Below are 15746 nucleotides of genomic sequence, written 5' to 3'. Positions count from 1 at the left end.
TAATCAGAATACCCTCCTAGGTCCAACTCCGAGTAGTTGTTAAGTTAAAATTCACCATGTTATACATAGTTGTAATTTGGTTTCTTAACTCTTACGATTAAGTCTTCTACTCAGTCTAAGAATGCCAAGTTGTTAAGTGCTCACATTCCCAATTCTGAGTCTCTCCCTTGCTCAGAAGGTAGTAAATGAGGAATAATCCAGGTCTAATGAACTCACTCTCAGATTGACAGCTGTCTCTGCAACTAACTAAGCACATTCTGGGCACTGTGCCCCCTGGGAAACCCTCAAGAGACTGGGAGGTAGAAGTCTCATGGAGAAACTGAATGAAATAGGAACGTTAAAAATTGCTACTTGAGCCATAAACTTTTTTTTTTTTTTAATGAGGTTGGATTATTAATGAAAAAGAAATGCCAGCGTGAATCGAATGGCAACTCTGCCAGAACAATCAGGTTTGTTAGTCCTGGATGTTCTCTCTTTCTTAACCCCAGGGTGTGTACTAGAACAATAACTGATTTAAAACTTTAATATATGCACTGGCTGATGTTGGCACCCTTCCATATGTCACAGGGATGTTTCTTTTTTTTGAGGCAGGGAAGGAGAAAGAGAGGAAAATAGGAGGTCATTTCATGAGAACATGCCAGTAGGATAAATAGGAAAGAGCAGAGTTAATGACCTTCTTGCAGCCCCTGAGCTATTTTTTGTGAAGTGTGTTGTAGCCTGAAATCAAAGCAGGAGAATCTCCCTAGGTGCTAACATGACTCACCAGGCTAGAACTGTCTCTGCAGCCTGACCGACTAGGACGGAAGCTGGGTGCACTGTTTGCTTGGTTCCAAAAGAAAGAAGAGGGAAAAGCAAACAGACGAATGGATGAGCCCTGTGGTGGAAAGAAAGATACCTGGCTTGAGGGTCCAGCTCTGTCTTTGCTGGCAGCACTCTCCACACTTTATTACTTCTTCTCAAAGCAAAAGGATGGCCTTGAATCCCTCCAAGCTCTAACTAAGATCTAGGACTGACCTTTATCTTACTGCTTCACAAAGGAATGAATGTCGTGTGATCACCTATCCTGACCAAAGCCTGAGAATCACAAAGCTTTTCATTTGGACCACATAACAGCAGTTTTAACTGTGAATGAATCCACAAACTAATATATGTTTTTTTAATGATAAGGCTGTGCCAGATGTTGGGGACACAATGATGCTTCCCTGGCATCAAACTCATGGTCAAGTTGAGACGGTGCTTTTAGCAAACAAACAACGACAATTCTGTGTAGAAGAGGCCCATGTGTTCCCAAGAGGAAATTAGTAGAACATATACTTAATGTTGACGGGAAGGTGAGAGAAGGCTTGCCAGAAAAAATAACACTTGACCGAGTATTTGAAAGACCATCAGAAGTTAGTCAAGCTGAAATAGAGGGAGGTGGTGATGATGAGGTATCCCTGCAAAAGAAAACAGTGTGTACAAATGTGCAGAACCTTGAGTTTCTGTACTCTATTGGGGTACAAAGTCCACTGCTAGGCACAACTGGAACACAGGAAAAGTCTGGATGTGATGAATGACACTGCTGTGATAGGCATGGGCTAATTAACACACAATCTTGGATAGTATGCCCGTGATCTTGGACTTCAACTTGCGGGGTGTGAGGGTCATTTTAAGAAGAAGATGCAGGGAATCAGGTTTAAGTTTGTAAAAGATCCTTCTGGAGAGATCATGGACGATAGATTTGAAGGCAGGAGAGTGGTGGCAGAAAACCAATTTCATGTCTTGGCAAAAGTCCAGAGGGAAATGACTTCTAAATTAGAAGGAAATGACTGAATAGAAACGAGAAGACGGGCTAAAGAGAGGTTTAGGAGGTAGACAATGCAAATGCAATGCAGTGCCCCTCTACCTCTCTCAACTTTGAAAGATGGCTCTGAATTGACAGTCCCATTACAAAGCCCTAACTTCTCTAGATCACTATATATTATAATCTTGCCCCAGTTGGAAATTCCACATTCCATCTATAAGTGCATTCGGTTGTAATGAGTTTCAAAAAATATTATCATTAAACATTATTTTAGCTCATGAAAATCACAAAGCTGGTGACGCTGGGTGACATGCGTTTCTTTTTCTCTGGAGTGACTACCATGGGGCCTCTAAAAACAACAGGGAGCCGGTGGTTTGTCGGTTAAATTATGTTATAAACACTACCGGAAAGGGAAACTACCATTATTGAGCTCCGAATATATGCCAAGGACTGTGCTAAGTGTTTTCATGTTTATAATTTTATTTAATCCTCATGACTGTGTAGGCAATGTTAGGTGATTTTTTTCTGAGGTTACATGGCTAGCAAACAGAGGAGCTGACACCTTCAATAAGGACTGCCTGCTTCCAAAATGTCTCTTTTTCTATATTCTGTGGTTGTCCATTATTTATTCCTCCTCGATCCTCCTCCAACTACACATAAATATAGAAAGACAGACTCAGTATATGAAATCCCAACTTAAACAATTATGAACATTGCAAAAGAATTACTTTTGGTAATGACAAGTTACCCTTTCCTTAGATATATGACTCAGTCAATCTATCTTTTATTGGCTTAATAGCATGGATTTATTGCACCAAGTGAGACAACCATGTTGAGACTAATTTTTTCCTGCTCTTCCTTTCTCATAACCTTATAATATTGAGAGCACCTGGATAACTAGGTAGAAATCATTGACAAAGCAAGTATAAAACTGGAGAAAAGTGCTTCCTCATTGAAGACTATGAATAAGAAGTCCATGGAAGACGGAACCCTGAACTAAAAGCCATGATTTCCAGGTTGGAGACTACGCACTAGTCCCAGAGAAATCATTCTGATCACTCTGGTGCACAATTTCCACATTTATAAAATGAAAGGCGTGGGTAATGAGAATGAAAGGTCTCTTTATGCTCTAATTCTCAATTATTGTAATTCTTCTAATCTCACATTATGTATCATTGTTGGATATTTCAATAAATTTATTATGGCAGAAAATCTTACTTTTCTGTGGGCCTATGAACCCTTGAAGAGGTCAGCAAACACTTTTAGATAATACGGCATATCTAGAGTAACCATGGGCTTTAATTTTCAGGCACTGCACTTTTTCTTCAAGGAGAGAGCTCTTGATTATAGACAAAACAAACATCTTTATCCCAAAACACAATCAGGACAGAAAGTATGAATCATTAATAGCAGCCTTTCAGTAGAATGACTGACAACGATCCCTCAAAGTTTAGTCTTAGTGTATGTGAGTAGTAAGAAACATTTTCAATGGCTGAGACCTTTTGGAATAAAATTTAATGTGTATAAAATATCCTGCTAAGTTAAGAATCAGCGTTAAAAGTTTGGCTTTTATCCAGATGTATATGAGGTTCCTGACTCAGAAATAACCAAAACTTTAAATTCAATATGGCCTCTGGCAAGGCCTATAAAAACAAGGGAAATATTCTACATTAATAATGCATTTATAGACCACTATCTCTATCTGTAAGGGAGACTAATTAAAGTGTGCATAGCACAGGCTGAAATATGAAGCCAGTTCAAACCCCACAATTCATGGGTTATATTTCCACATGATGGGGAGGATGATTTTTTTCTTTCAGGAACATGTGCAAGAAAATCCTATCTGTTGACATGGGAATAATATGCCTATTAGCACATAAGAGAAAGGAAGGAAGGTTTACTAATAGAGTTTTCAGGAGCAGCTATTCGTAAAGTAAAATATTAGTAACGAGCCACCACTGGGTCACTCTCCTAAGGCAATAAAGCTAGCAAGAGAGTTTTCCATTAAAACCCACCGCACCCCCAACTCCCTCTTTGGTAACACTCTCTGCCCTTTTTCATTTTTCCTACTGTGTAAACCTTCCCACTCTTCAGCCTTTCTTTCCTTTTTGATTATTCAGCGTTCTTTATTCTGCCTTTTTTGTTTTGTCTGGTAAGGTAAACCACAGAATGAGTCCAAAGTGAAGGTAAAGACTAGATAATGGAATGCGGGAAGTGAAGAGGTGGGGCCTGTAAGCGGAGGGTCGCTGAGCCACGAGAGGACATTTTGCAGGAACCGCATAACCAGACTTCAGTAGAAACCAGATTGTCCTTGGTAATGAGCAATTTAAAAAAATAGGTAGTTGCTGACATATGAAGGATGTGTTAGAAATAACACATCTACCAAAAGTTTTTCCAACCAAAGCCCTTTGACACTTTGAAAGCCTCCTGACCCCAGAAACCTCCCCCTTCAATTATTTTGGGATCTTTAGGGTCACTTCTCAGATTTGTTCTTCCCATTTGAATGATGTCGCCTTTTGTCATTACACACCATGTTCTCATAGGAAAAGAAGCTGATACTGACCTAAACCTCTCCCTATCCCCTTCAAGCTTAAATATTATCAACACCTGGGATTTACATGGGGCCTCGGTTCATGAATTTTCCAGAGCTCAGAGCTTCTTAATACTTTTAAAAGATACATTTTGTGGAGCTACATGGAAAATTTTATTGGGATCCAAAGCATTGTTAAAAAAGAAAGCATATATTAAAAAAAAAAAGATGTATTGATAATTAACGTATAACTAGTGACCAGGTCACCTTTCATCCAAGTTTGAGGTTAAAATTGGGCTAAAAATAAAAATTGTATGTAATGGAAATATTCATTTATTGGTCAACGAATTATTTTTATCAGTGGATCTATAAAATAGGCCTATTCAAAAATTATTTTAACAATTAAAATTCATTCTAAAAAATAAAAAGAGCATAATTCATATATAAGCACATTAACCAATTTCTTTATATTATCTTAACATTAGAAAATAACATAAGCAGAATTATGATTATTGGTAAATATTCACGTTAATGAGTTTTGTGGCCATATCTCTCACTGGTAGAATATTATTGTATTTTTTATGAAGACTGCATTTTTTTTACTTTTAAGTGATCTAAAGATTTTAGACTTTTTCATAAAATTGCCTGCAATCTTCTTCAAAGTGGAAATTTTAAATTGTGGCATCTCTAATTTACCCTTTTCAAGAGACTATAACATCTTAGTTGACAAATACTGTCTCTGCATGTGCAGTGCTATCTAGTAAGCTCAGGGTAATTTCTGCTGTGAAATATTTTTACTTTACTTATTAAAATATTGAAATGAGTAAGTATTTGATACCAAATATTTTTGAGACTACAGTCTTTTCCCTCCTTTCAGAGTACCTTTCTTTGGCAAACATTTTACCTAAGACAAACTTTTTAAAGGCATTTTCTCCATTTATGACTATTCAACATTTTATTTATTGAATTTAGATGCTGTAAAAAATCTTATGACTTCTCAATTTCATTCCATTCCAGAACAGAATATAAAGTTATTTAGCTAAGAATAGTTTTATCAGCGGTTCTACCACCAAACAGACATCTTTCAAAGTCCAATTACAGAAATCAAACCTTGTGCATGGTTTGACTGCTTACCCTTCAATTTTCTCATTTACTTCCCTGCTTTCATGGGGATCAATTAAAATGTTTTCCTTTTTTGAAAACACTGTTTGCTGTAATTGTAAGTCTTTAAAAGCTTCAAAAGCTGACCTTTTTTTCTTCATTTCATGACTATTTCTTATCAGCTTCATTGAGGTATAGTTTATAGTCAGTAAAATTTACCAATTTTAAGGGCAGGTTATGATGCATGTTGACAACTGCACGCAGTCATATAATGACTACCACAACCAAAATATATATTTTCTTCACCACAAAAAGTTCCTTTTGGCCCTTTGGAGTCAACTTCTTACTCTCCCTCTTGGCCCCTAATAATCACTGAAATTCTGCCATCGTACTTTTGCCTTTTCTAGAATTTCATATAAATGGAGCCATATAGTCTTTAATATCTGGCTTCTTTCACTTAACATAATATTTTGAGATTCAAAACATTTCTTATCTTTATTTTATCATCTCTATCTTTGTTTCCTTGTATATAATATGATTTTGTTTTCCCTCAGGTTTCTTTTAAGATTTCATTACGATGTTCCTCTGTGATTTTATTCATGTTTATTCTGCTTGAGATTCACTGAGTTTCATGGATCTGTGGATTTGTAGTTTTCCATCAAATTTATAAAACCTCTTTCCCTTATTTCTTCAAATATTCCCCCAACTGCCACCCTTTCCAAGACTCTTAATTATAGATATGTTGTACTGATTGATGTTGTTCAATATATAACTGATACACTATTTTTCAGTCTTTTTCTCTCTAATCTTCAATTTGAATAGTTTGTATTCAACTTGACTGTCTTTTTTAAAATTTGATTTTGTTTTGTTTTGTTTTTTTGTCTTGTGTGTATAATATGCCATTAGTCCTTCCAGGGTGCAGACTTTTATTTCAAATAGTGTATTTTTCATTTCTAAGACTTGCATTTCATTGGTTTTTATGTTTTTCATCTCTCTGTATCATGTGTGCACTTTCTTCTTCACATCAGAAGTAACTTTTTCACATTCTTGTCTGCTAATTCCATCATACCTTGCATTTCTGAGTCAGTTTTTGTTCATTGATTTCTCTTATAGTTGTAGGTCATATTTTCCTACTTCATGGCATGCCTGGTAATTTTCAGCTAAATTCTTGACATTGTCAATGTGAACATTTTTGGTTGTTCAGTTTTGTTGTGTCCTTTGAAATTGTGGACTTGTAAATTACTTGCAATTAGCATGATCCTTCTGAGGCTTGCCTGTACTCTTTGTTGGAGTGGCTTCAGAGCAGCCTGTGGTATAAGGCAAATTTATTCCCACAACTAAAATGAAACCATTTTGATGTCTCTACATCATGCCTTGTGCACTACAAGGTCTCTGCACTCTGGCTAGTGGGAATACAAACTATTTCCAGTTCTGTGTGAACGCCTTGAATTACTTAACCTACCATTTTCCATTGGTTAGTTCCCCAGCCTCCTGGTGTTCCACCTCATGCATGTAAAGATAAGACAAAGGTTTAAGGAAACTCTTGTACGGAGCTCTTTCTCTATGTAGCAACTTCATCTCAAATACTATGCCTCACAAATTCTGGTCATTTTAACCTCCCCAAACTCTGATTACTTTATCTTCAACTCAGAAAAACCACTGGACTCTATTTGGATTCTCCTTCTCTATGATGCAGCCTGGGAATTGCCTCTCATCAGTAAACTCCTGCAATTGTAGGAATCATTTCGTTTATTTCTCTTTCCTTGTTTGTTTACAACTGGAATCACAGGCCTTGTCCAGTGTCCAAAAACAGTGTTCCGTATATATGTTTTTCTGCTTTTCTTGTATTTCTGATCACAGAGTGATTCCTAAAGTATGCAGTTGTCCCATCATTTTTGAATATTTTGATTATTTCTAACTAATTAGAAAAAAATATAATCAAAATTCAGAAAACTCATTCATAAAATAGTTAAATATTACTACAGTTGATAATGGGCAACAAAGAGAAATTTTATATTGCCATATGGAAGTGTTTTCTTTGTCATTAATAGCAGCTGTATTTAAATAGCATTATATTTCATTTATCTATATTTCACCTTAACTGTGTTTATATAAAGGTATTTAAAGTTTTGAGAATAGCTTTAACTTTCAGTAGTAGGATAAGCCTATTGCTCTTTTTTTAGGAATTTAAAAATAAAATGTTATTACATTTATTATTTTTATTACATTATAAAATCTTTCTGTTCTTTAAGACAAAGCTGTGCTCCTCCAAAGTTTAAATTTGCATATTAATCAAATTATTTCATTGTCCGTTTTAGATTTTCACTGTAATTTACAACAGTCTTCACAATAATGCCCTGTGTTTCATTTTTGGCAGATTTATTTCCAAAGCTTCACTTTGATTCCATGAATGTTATAACAACCATTGTTAGAATTAATTGATGTTTCTATTTGTAGTATCCTGGGACACTATTATCATTTAACCAAAATATTCTTCTGGTGGAGTTAACAAATAACAATGATTGCCTCACATCGGAGTTTGAAAAAGAAAACTTGAAAGTGAAAATTCATTAAAAAATTTAGAAGCATAGTCTTTTTACCTAAATAAAAATTCAGGCTTCATAGAGGGATAGCTAAATGCACTTTCTGCAATTGCACTTGTTAAATTATCTCCTTTGGCTTTAGTTTCTATATTTGTTTTGTTTTGAATAATTAATAAATTTTAAAGTAGATACTGCCACTGATTCAGCAGCATGGATCTTCAGTGTTCATGTCACTCATATCACAGTGTCCCCATGATGAATGATGAACAATGACATTTTGTGCAAGTTATATGTTAATTATCACCTTACCTTGGGAAATGGCAATTGAGCACTACATTTTTTAACATGCACATTTGTGAGCACTCTTCAACCAATAGTGTTGATGGCAAAATTTAAAAATGTAACCATAAAATAAATAGTTTCAGAGCTGTGATATAAAATCATTGACAAAACATCTGCAAAAAAAAAAAAATTCAGAGTATAAACACTGCATTTAGGATTGCTCCCCCTATTTCTTGAACCTATTTTCTCCACACCTAATCTCTGATTCCCTATGCTCCCCACAACCCCACCTTCTGGCAGCTTAGTGGCTTCATGCATGTCACAGCTGTGGCTACGGCACACCTGTCTGGTGCACCAGGTGGCAGCAATGTTGAATATTTCTTCCTCCACTTCTCAGACCAGAAATTTAGGTGTCCTTTACAACTGGAGTTTTGGTTGATGTCTGTTATTTCAACATTCCATCCTGATACTACTTGTTTCAGATTTTTCATTTTTCAGAAACCAAATTGGTCTTACAACCCGTTTTTGTAAATAAAGTTGTACTGAAACACAACTATACTCACTACACATTGCCTATGGTTGCTTCCTTGCTACAAGGAAACAGTTAAGCAGTTGAAACACATCACCATGTATATTTACTACCTAACATTGTACAGAAAATCCTTATTCACTTCTGGTTTAAAGCAGGGAAGTATACAGACTAGTCTGCTGTATTTAGTAAAAGATCACACTGGCATCAATTTAGAAAATAAAATGGAGAAAGCTAGAGTGGATGTGAGTAGACCACTCTGTAGAATATAGAAATGGTCCGGGAGAAAGTTGATAGAAGCTGGATTTGGAACGGTGGTCATGGGAACAGAAATAAGTGGATGGGTGAATGAAATGTTTAAAGAGCACAAAAACCAGAATGGGGCAATGGAGTGAATGTAGACACCAATGGAAAGAACACGACAGATAATTACTACATTCCTGCCTAGCAAAACTGGAAAGGTGGGGCATCATCTGCTTGAATCAAGAAACCTGAAAGAGGTTTGGGGCAAAAATAATGACAATGGCGTTGGATATGTTGACTAGAATGTGCCTTTGTGATATCGAGGGAAAGATGCTGAGCTAGAAGTTTAATAAACATCTGGAACTCAGGTCTGAGCTGATATCAATTTTTAGGGTTATCAGGTAGAGATAACTATGAAGCTAAGTTCTGGGTCAAAAACAACAATAAGTAAAATAATAAGAAACAGTTATTGAGTGCCTATGATAATGTGTTTTATAGGTAATTTCATATAATTTCAAAACTACCCTGTGAGATAGATTCTTTCATTTTCCTTACTGTACAGCTGAGAAAGCTGAAGAGGGTTGAAGTAACTTATTCGTATTGCATGCTTAGGTAAAGAATACAGAGAGTGAAAAGGAATTAGGTAGAGGATTATAGGCTCACTAAGTGGAGATTCTGCACTTAATGCTGCAGTGAGGGGAGTTAGGAGGAGTTCTAACAGTTCATTTGTTTGATCGGCTAAAATGTGGACCCAAAGGTGGCCCACAGTGAGTGTTTAGAAATGGCAGACCTGCCTTGGTTTAATAAAGAGATCCAAAAATTTAGGAAGATCCACCAATGGCCGCTAAAATTAATGAGCAAAAGTTTGAGGAGAAATGGGATATTTGCATAATCTCAAAGTGCCTTCCCAAGATGCTTATTAATTCCAAAGGAAAACACTGTACCATTATATCAAGATCTTCTTAACCAATTGATCAATGTTAACCTCATCAATAGTAAGACTTGCTGACATTACGTACCACACATCCGATGCACTAAGAGGACTCTCTCACTGCTCTGGTAATCTTGTATAAGATATACTCATGAAGGTATACAGAAAAACCCAAGCTGAGAAACAGCTTAGCAGTGTTTTCCAGGAGAGTAAAAGTCATAAAGGAAATGGAAAGACTGAGGAACTGTCACAGACAGGGTAAGACTGGGACATGACAACTAGATGCAATGTGCTGGTCACAGATTGAATTCTGGCACGAATAAGGAAATCAGTGAAAACACTGGTGGAGTCCAGGGGAAGCCTACAGTTTAGTTAACAGTATCGCATTACTGTTCATTTCTTAGTTTCTATAATGGTGCCATGGTTATACGAGACGTCAGCATGCGGGGAAGCAGGGTGAAGGTTATACAAGAACCCTGTATTATATTTGTAACTTTTCTCTAAATCTGAAATTATTTCAAAATGAAAGTTTACTGAAATAACTTTAAATCTGGCAGTAGAAAAGATGCTGTAACCATAGTGAGATCACAACCAGACTAGAGTGGTTCTGACAGGGATATGGAGGTGAGAGAACGGAGATAACTAGATCGAAACACTTTTCAAGAATTTGTTCCTAAAGTGTTGAAGAGCAATACGATGGGAAACTGGAGAAGGAGGGGTATTGCTGGAATTTGTTTTTAGGATGGGAGAGATCTGGGGGCGTTTCAATGCTGATAGGAAAGCAGTTTGCTAGCTACACTTCAAGTGTAGCTGATTTAAGGGGGAAGGTGAGCCCGATGGAGGTTTGAGGAGAGGGAAGTTTGAAAGGGCAGTGTGAGAGAGGCAGAGTAAATTGACCTGAGGAACACAGAAGGATTACAATGGGCCCATTTGAGTTTGGTGATCATAAATTTATAGGAGGCCAAACTGCCATGATTCATGACAATCTTAAGCAGACGTGTTTATGTAGGTCTAGTGTCAGAGAAAGCTCTTTGTAGAATGTGTTTGGAGTTGAGATTTTTGGGGGAAATTTTGAAGGCACATTGAAAGCAGAAAAATAAATCAATTTAACTTGAAGTTGTTTTTAAGCTGGACAGAGTAAAAAGTAAAGAAAGGAAAGGGATAATGAATTAGAAGAAACGATCAATTAAAATAAATGAAATAACATAAAGAGTCTTAGGTGTGTGGGTAGACAATTCCACGGCATATGAGTCTGTGGCATAGCCCTCCCTGGCAGAGATACGCTGCCAGTACTGACTTAGGATTCACTGCTTTCAGGTCGGCTAAGACAGTAACAGATGGCCATCTGCTCTCCAGGATCCTAGGATTTCCTTTTTCATTCTTTACCCCTGTGAGTGGATGTCTTCAAAACAAAACAAAACAAATCCTCTTTATCATTATTTTCTTGGAGTTCCATGGAAGAGTGAAAGTAAATGAGTATTTTTAGTCTATTATCATTACTTGAGAATAGTGCCCTACCTCCATCTTACCCCCACAAATAAAGCTTATCATTTTCTTGTTTCTCCTTTCTGTTGACTTTCCCTAGTGACATGTGTGTGTATTTGACTTGATTCACTTATTTAAATAAGTATATATTTATTCATTAGAGCTCATATTTTGATGAGATTGATCTCTGAGTATATGGAGGGTCTAAATTAGGGATACTTCCTCCAGAAAGGAATGGCATTTGCTTCCTCCAGAGCCTGGAGGTGGACCAACTTATTCATCTTTAGAACCCATCAAACTCATATCCCCAACCTTGATGCAGACCTGGGCTTTCTTGGGAGCTTATAGTTCTCTTATCATTTGTCTCAGGCGTTTCTGCTATTTTATGTTACCTACGGCTTACTGCCCCCTATTAAATGTCAGCTAATGTTTTCTTTTTCTCTCCCATTCCCTTATATTCTAGCAAGCCCAGTAGCGTATTAAAATAGTCTATTTTAATGTATGCAGAAATCGATTACGTTTTAGAAATGGTCTATTCTAGTGTCTATTCTGGGATACTTGGGAATATGAAGTCAGGTGGAACTATATTCTTATACATGAAATGAGGTGGGAACAGGAAAGTCACATGATTTAACAGAAAGAAAATGAGATGTGACAGCACAGCCAGACCAGGGTTCAAATCTTGGTTTCACCGCTTACTCATTGAAAGACCCTCAACAAATGACATAAACCTGTTAAGCCTCAATTTATTCATCAATGAGATGAGGAAACTAATTTGCATTGTAAGCTATATGAGGATTACAGCCTGTATACGTAACCTAGCAAATGATCTTCCCCCAAACTGACCCTCTGACATGCCCTATCTCAGTGAATGGTACCACATGTGTGTGTGAAGCTCACATGGGTGCTTAGTATGTGATCACAAAGCAATCTGGAAGAGTTTCCAACCCTAGAAACACACATAGCTTTATTTATTCTCTTGGTTTGATTAGTTTTGCCTTAGAAATATGAGTGAAAGAAAATTCATAATTACAGATGCAGTTGAAATAAAAAAGGAATCCAGACAAGTTAAGCCTCTAAGCAGATTGCAGATTTCCCTTTTTATTCGGGTACATTCTAGTATTAGGGCTCCACCAAACAATAATCAGAGTTTCAACATTTCAAGAGAATGGTTAATTAGAAGTTCAAAATCAACTTTTGCAAAGCCATGCGTACAAGTTTGACCTGGCTCTGATACAAGAAGGGGTGGCGGGGTTAATAGTGGGAAAATGTCTAACACTGCTTTTCTTCAATGAAGGTCTGCCTGGCCCAGGCCTGCAACGTCAAGGCCTCTGTCTAAAGCCAAAGAATCCATGACAAATAGCAGCTCACACCTGACAACAGTCAGGGTTTTAAACTCAACAGGGCAGGGATTTGAAATTCTGCCAATCCTTGCATTTTTTTGTGATTAGATGTATTTTGCAAGTTTATAAGGAGCTCCAACGTGGATTCATAGCTCCATGGCTCCTTTTAATTTGGCACTGCCCTTCTAAAACTGACTGTGGCTAACCCTCAATTAACCAGAACTTCCCAAACTCCAAATCTTCAGTAAAATTGATGTTTTTAAAATAAACATATCACTTTTGGAAGAAATGAGGAAAAGTGTACACAATAATTGCAAAAAGAATGCATTTATTTGTAAGATATTATAACATAATGGGCGAGACTACAGATTCTGGAACTAGGCTGCTTGATTTATGATCTTGCCTTTGTCCACTTATTAGTTGTGTAATCTAGGAGGAGTTAATTAATGTAGATGCGCCTCAGTTTACTTGGCTGAAAATGGAAATAAAAAATAGTGTCTACCTCATAGGTTTGCTGAGAAGATTGAATGAGTTAATTTTATATTAACAAGAGCACTTAGAACAGTGTCAAGCACATTAAAAACATTCAATAATTGCTATTTTATTATTTGCTAATAGCTCACAGGGCTTGCATTGTGTAAATCATTTCATCCAATGTCCCTCCATACCTTCATCAAACAACTGATATTTAGGATGATGTCTCCTTCCCCCCAAACTTTTAAGCCTTTCAATCAGGGGAGTTTCTTTTTCTTAAAGATTCATCAACTTCCTTTCAAACCTCTTCCTCCTCCACTGTTCCCTCTCAAAGGTGACACCACCCTCTGCTCAGTTGTCTAAGCCTGAAACTTAGAAATCATTAATGATTTCCATGCCAATTAGGTACCATACCTTGCCATTTCTACTCTAAATGAAACTGGCAACATCTGACAATAAGCCCTGCTAAATCTCCTGTCCTTACAGTAGGCATAGAGATCTTTTGATCATGTTCTTCCCCGCTTGCAATGAAAGCTCAAATCCTTGTGAGTTAAAAGGCCCTTTTTACATTGAGGGTATCTCTGTTCTCCCCTGGGTCGCAATAGGAGATGGAGGAGAGAGGGAGAGTAGAAAAAGACAGAAAATCAGAATGAAATAGGAAGGGACAAAAAGGGAGAGGAAAAATTGAGGGTGGATTAGAATTTGGGTGTGGAGTCAAGAGGCTAGTAAAGTCTATGAAATGATTTATGCAGCGCATGTTGCAATCTCGGGAAACAAACCTTTGAACTGTGTGCATAGCCCCATGAGGTCAAATTATTGGACAGTTTCCCCACAACAAGAGATGTATACAAATTCCTTTCAGTTTAGAAACAATCTGGATTCTCTCCTGAACTGTGATGTAAATGCCCCTTCTCCCTGGGAAGGGGGTAGGAAGAGAGCATTATAGTAATGGGGCGAGATGGCTGAGAATGGCATTTCACATAAAAAAGACAGTTGCCGTCTCCAGAGCAAATCTTGCCTTACTTTAATAGCGTTTTTCACGAATTATCATCCAGATCTCTTTATCATCAAAGAGAACTGAACAGCACCTACTCTGACCAGTCACTTTAAAATAACATCAACGGTGTTTGTTTTGTGTTTTATCAACTGGTCATCTCTCATTGGGAATGGAGTAGAAGTGAAATCAACAATGTTAACATTTCTTTATTTTTTCTAGCATCCATTGTTACTTCTATGGATAGTTCCCATGGCAGCAGATAGAATCACATTACAAGGAAGGCGGAGGGCAAGGACGAGAATGAGAAGAGGGAGGTGGGGGTGGAGGAAGGGAAGAAAGAGATTAAAAATAAGTCCCGAGGAGGAGGTCATCCCTCAATGAGACACATGGAAAACACAAATTAAGCACAGTTCTGATAAGGAGTAGGTATCACACTTGCCCTTGATCTCCCAGAGAAAATCTGATCTTATTTTTATTTCTCTAGAATGCATGGAAGGGTGTGCTCTGCACATCGCAGGTGCCTGAATCCTGTGGATAACTGCCTGCCTCTAGTCAGTGACAGTCACATGGTACGTTCTCCTGCAATGAGAAAATCATATCCCTTTTCCTACTGGCTTCGCAAGTTGGATTAGTTCAGAGGACATAAATTCACCTCTCATTGCCCTAAATAATACCGTATGTATGTGTTCCAGGAAATACACAATTAGCCTAAAGACAAATTGCATATACAGGCGACATCAATGTTGTTCCTGAATTTGCGCAAAACAAGTCTGACAGGACTGTACGGTGACACTGTAAATACTGTCCCTTGCCCATTCTGGCCTGGGTCACTATTTTGTTGCAGTTGGCATAAAGGAATTCTAAGAAGACCCAAACCACTAAACAAGGGCAGAGTTCCTAGAGTGGGAAAAATATAAAAGTGGGGTGAAGGGGAAAAAGTCCTACTGTTTCTTTTATGGTTCTGTTTCCTTTCTGCCATTTTGTTGCCACAGTAGCACCGACTTAGGAAAAAAGATGGTGACATGTCATTCCTCTTGAAAGTCCTCAGGAAAGTTAATCAGCTTACGCATTGTCACATGGTTGATGAGCAGAGGAGAGGATTATACTGGAATTCATATCATTTAAAAACCCTCTACACTAACCAGTGTTTTTCAACATATCAGCTGCAAACCCTGGAGGGGTTGCAGTAAAATTTTGTGTACATACATTTTCTTGATCCACAAATCCAAAGGTACTATGATTATCAATATTATCACGTAAGAAGTCTACACAAATTGGTTGACACTTAAAAGAGTACTCCTCTTACTAAAAAATTTAAATAGATACAAGGAAACCATGGCTCTCTACTTGTGGTTTTCATATTTTGGGGCTTCACAGATCAATATCCTTCATTATATGTTTATAGGGCATAAAATTATAGTTTTTCAAACTAAGTTTAGTTTTGTAGAAAACTTACTTCATGGTTCTTCTTCAAAATCAATGAAAATGTTATCATGGGCCACCAC

General features: G+C 37.2%; 1 protein-coding gene across 1 annotated transcript in view; it reads right to left on the bottom strand.

The window, feature by feature from the left end:
* The window catches only part of LOC148092287 (histone deacetylase 9-like), a 223303-nt gene that overhangs the window by 19540 nt on the left and 188017 nt on the right, over positions 1–15746 (bottom strand). The gene's annotated exons all lie outside the window — the stretch shown is intronic.

The sequence above is a fragment of the Miniopterus natalensis genome, chromosome 10 (genome assembly GCF_054644295.1).
Source record: "Miniopterus natalensis isolate mMinNat1 chromosome 10, mMinNat1.hap1, whole genome shotgun sequence".
NCBI lineage: Eukaryota > Metazoa > Chordata > Mammalia > Chiroptera > Miniopteridae > Miniopterus > Miniopterus natalensis.
Note: the sequence above shows the minus strand (reverse complement) of the source record. Positions and strands in the feature narration are given on the sequence as shown.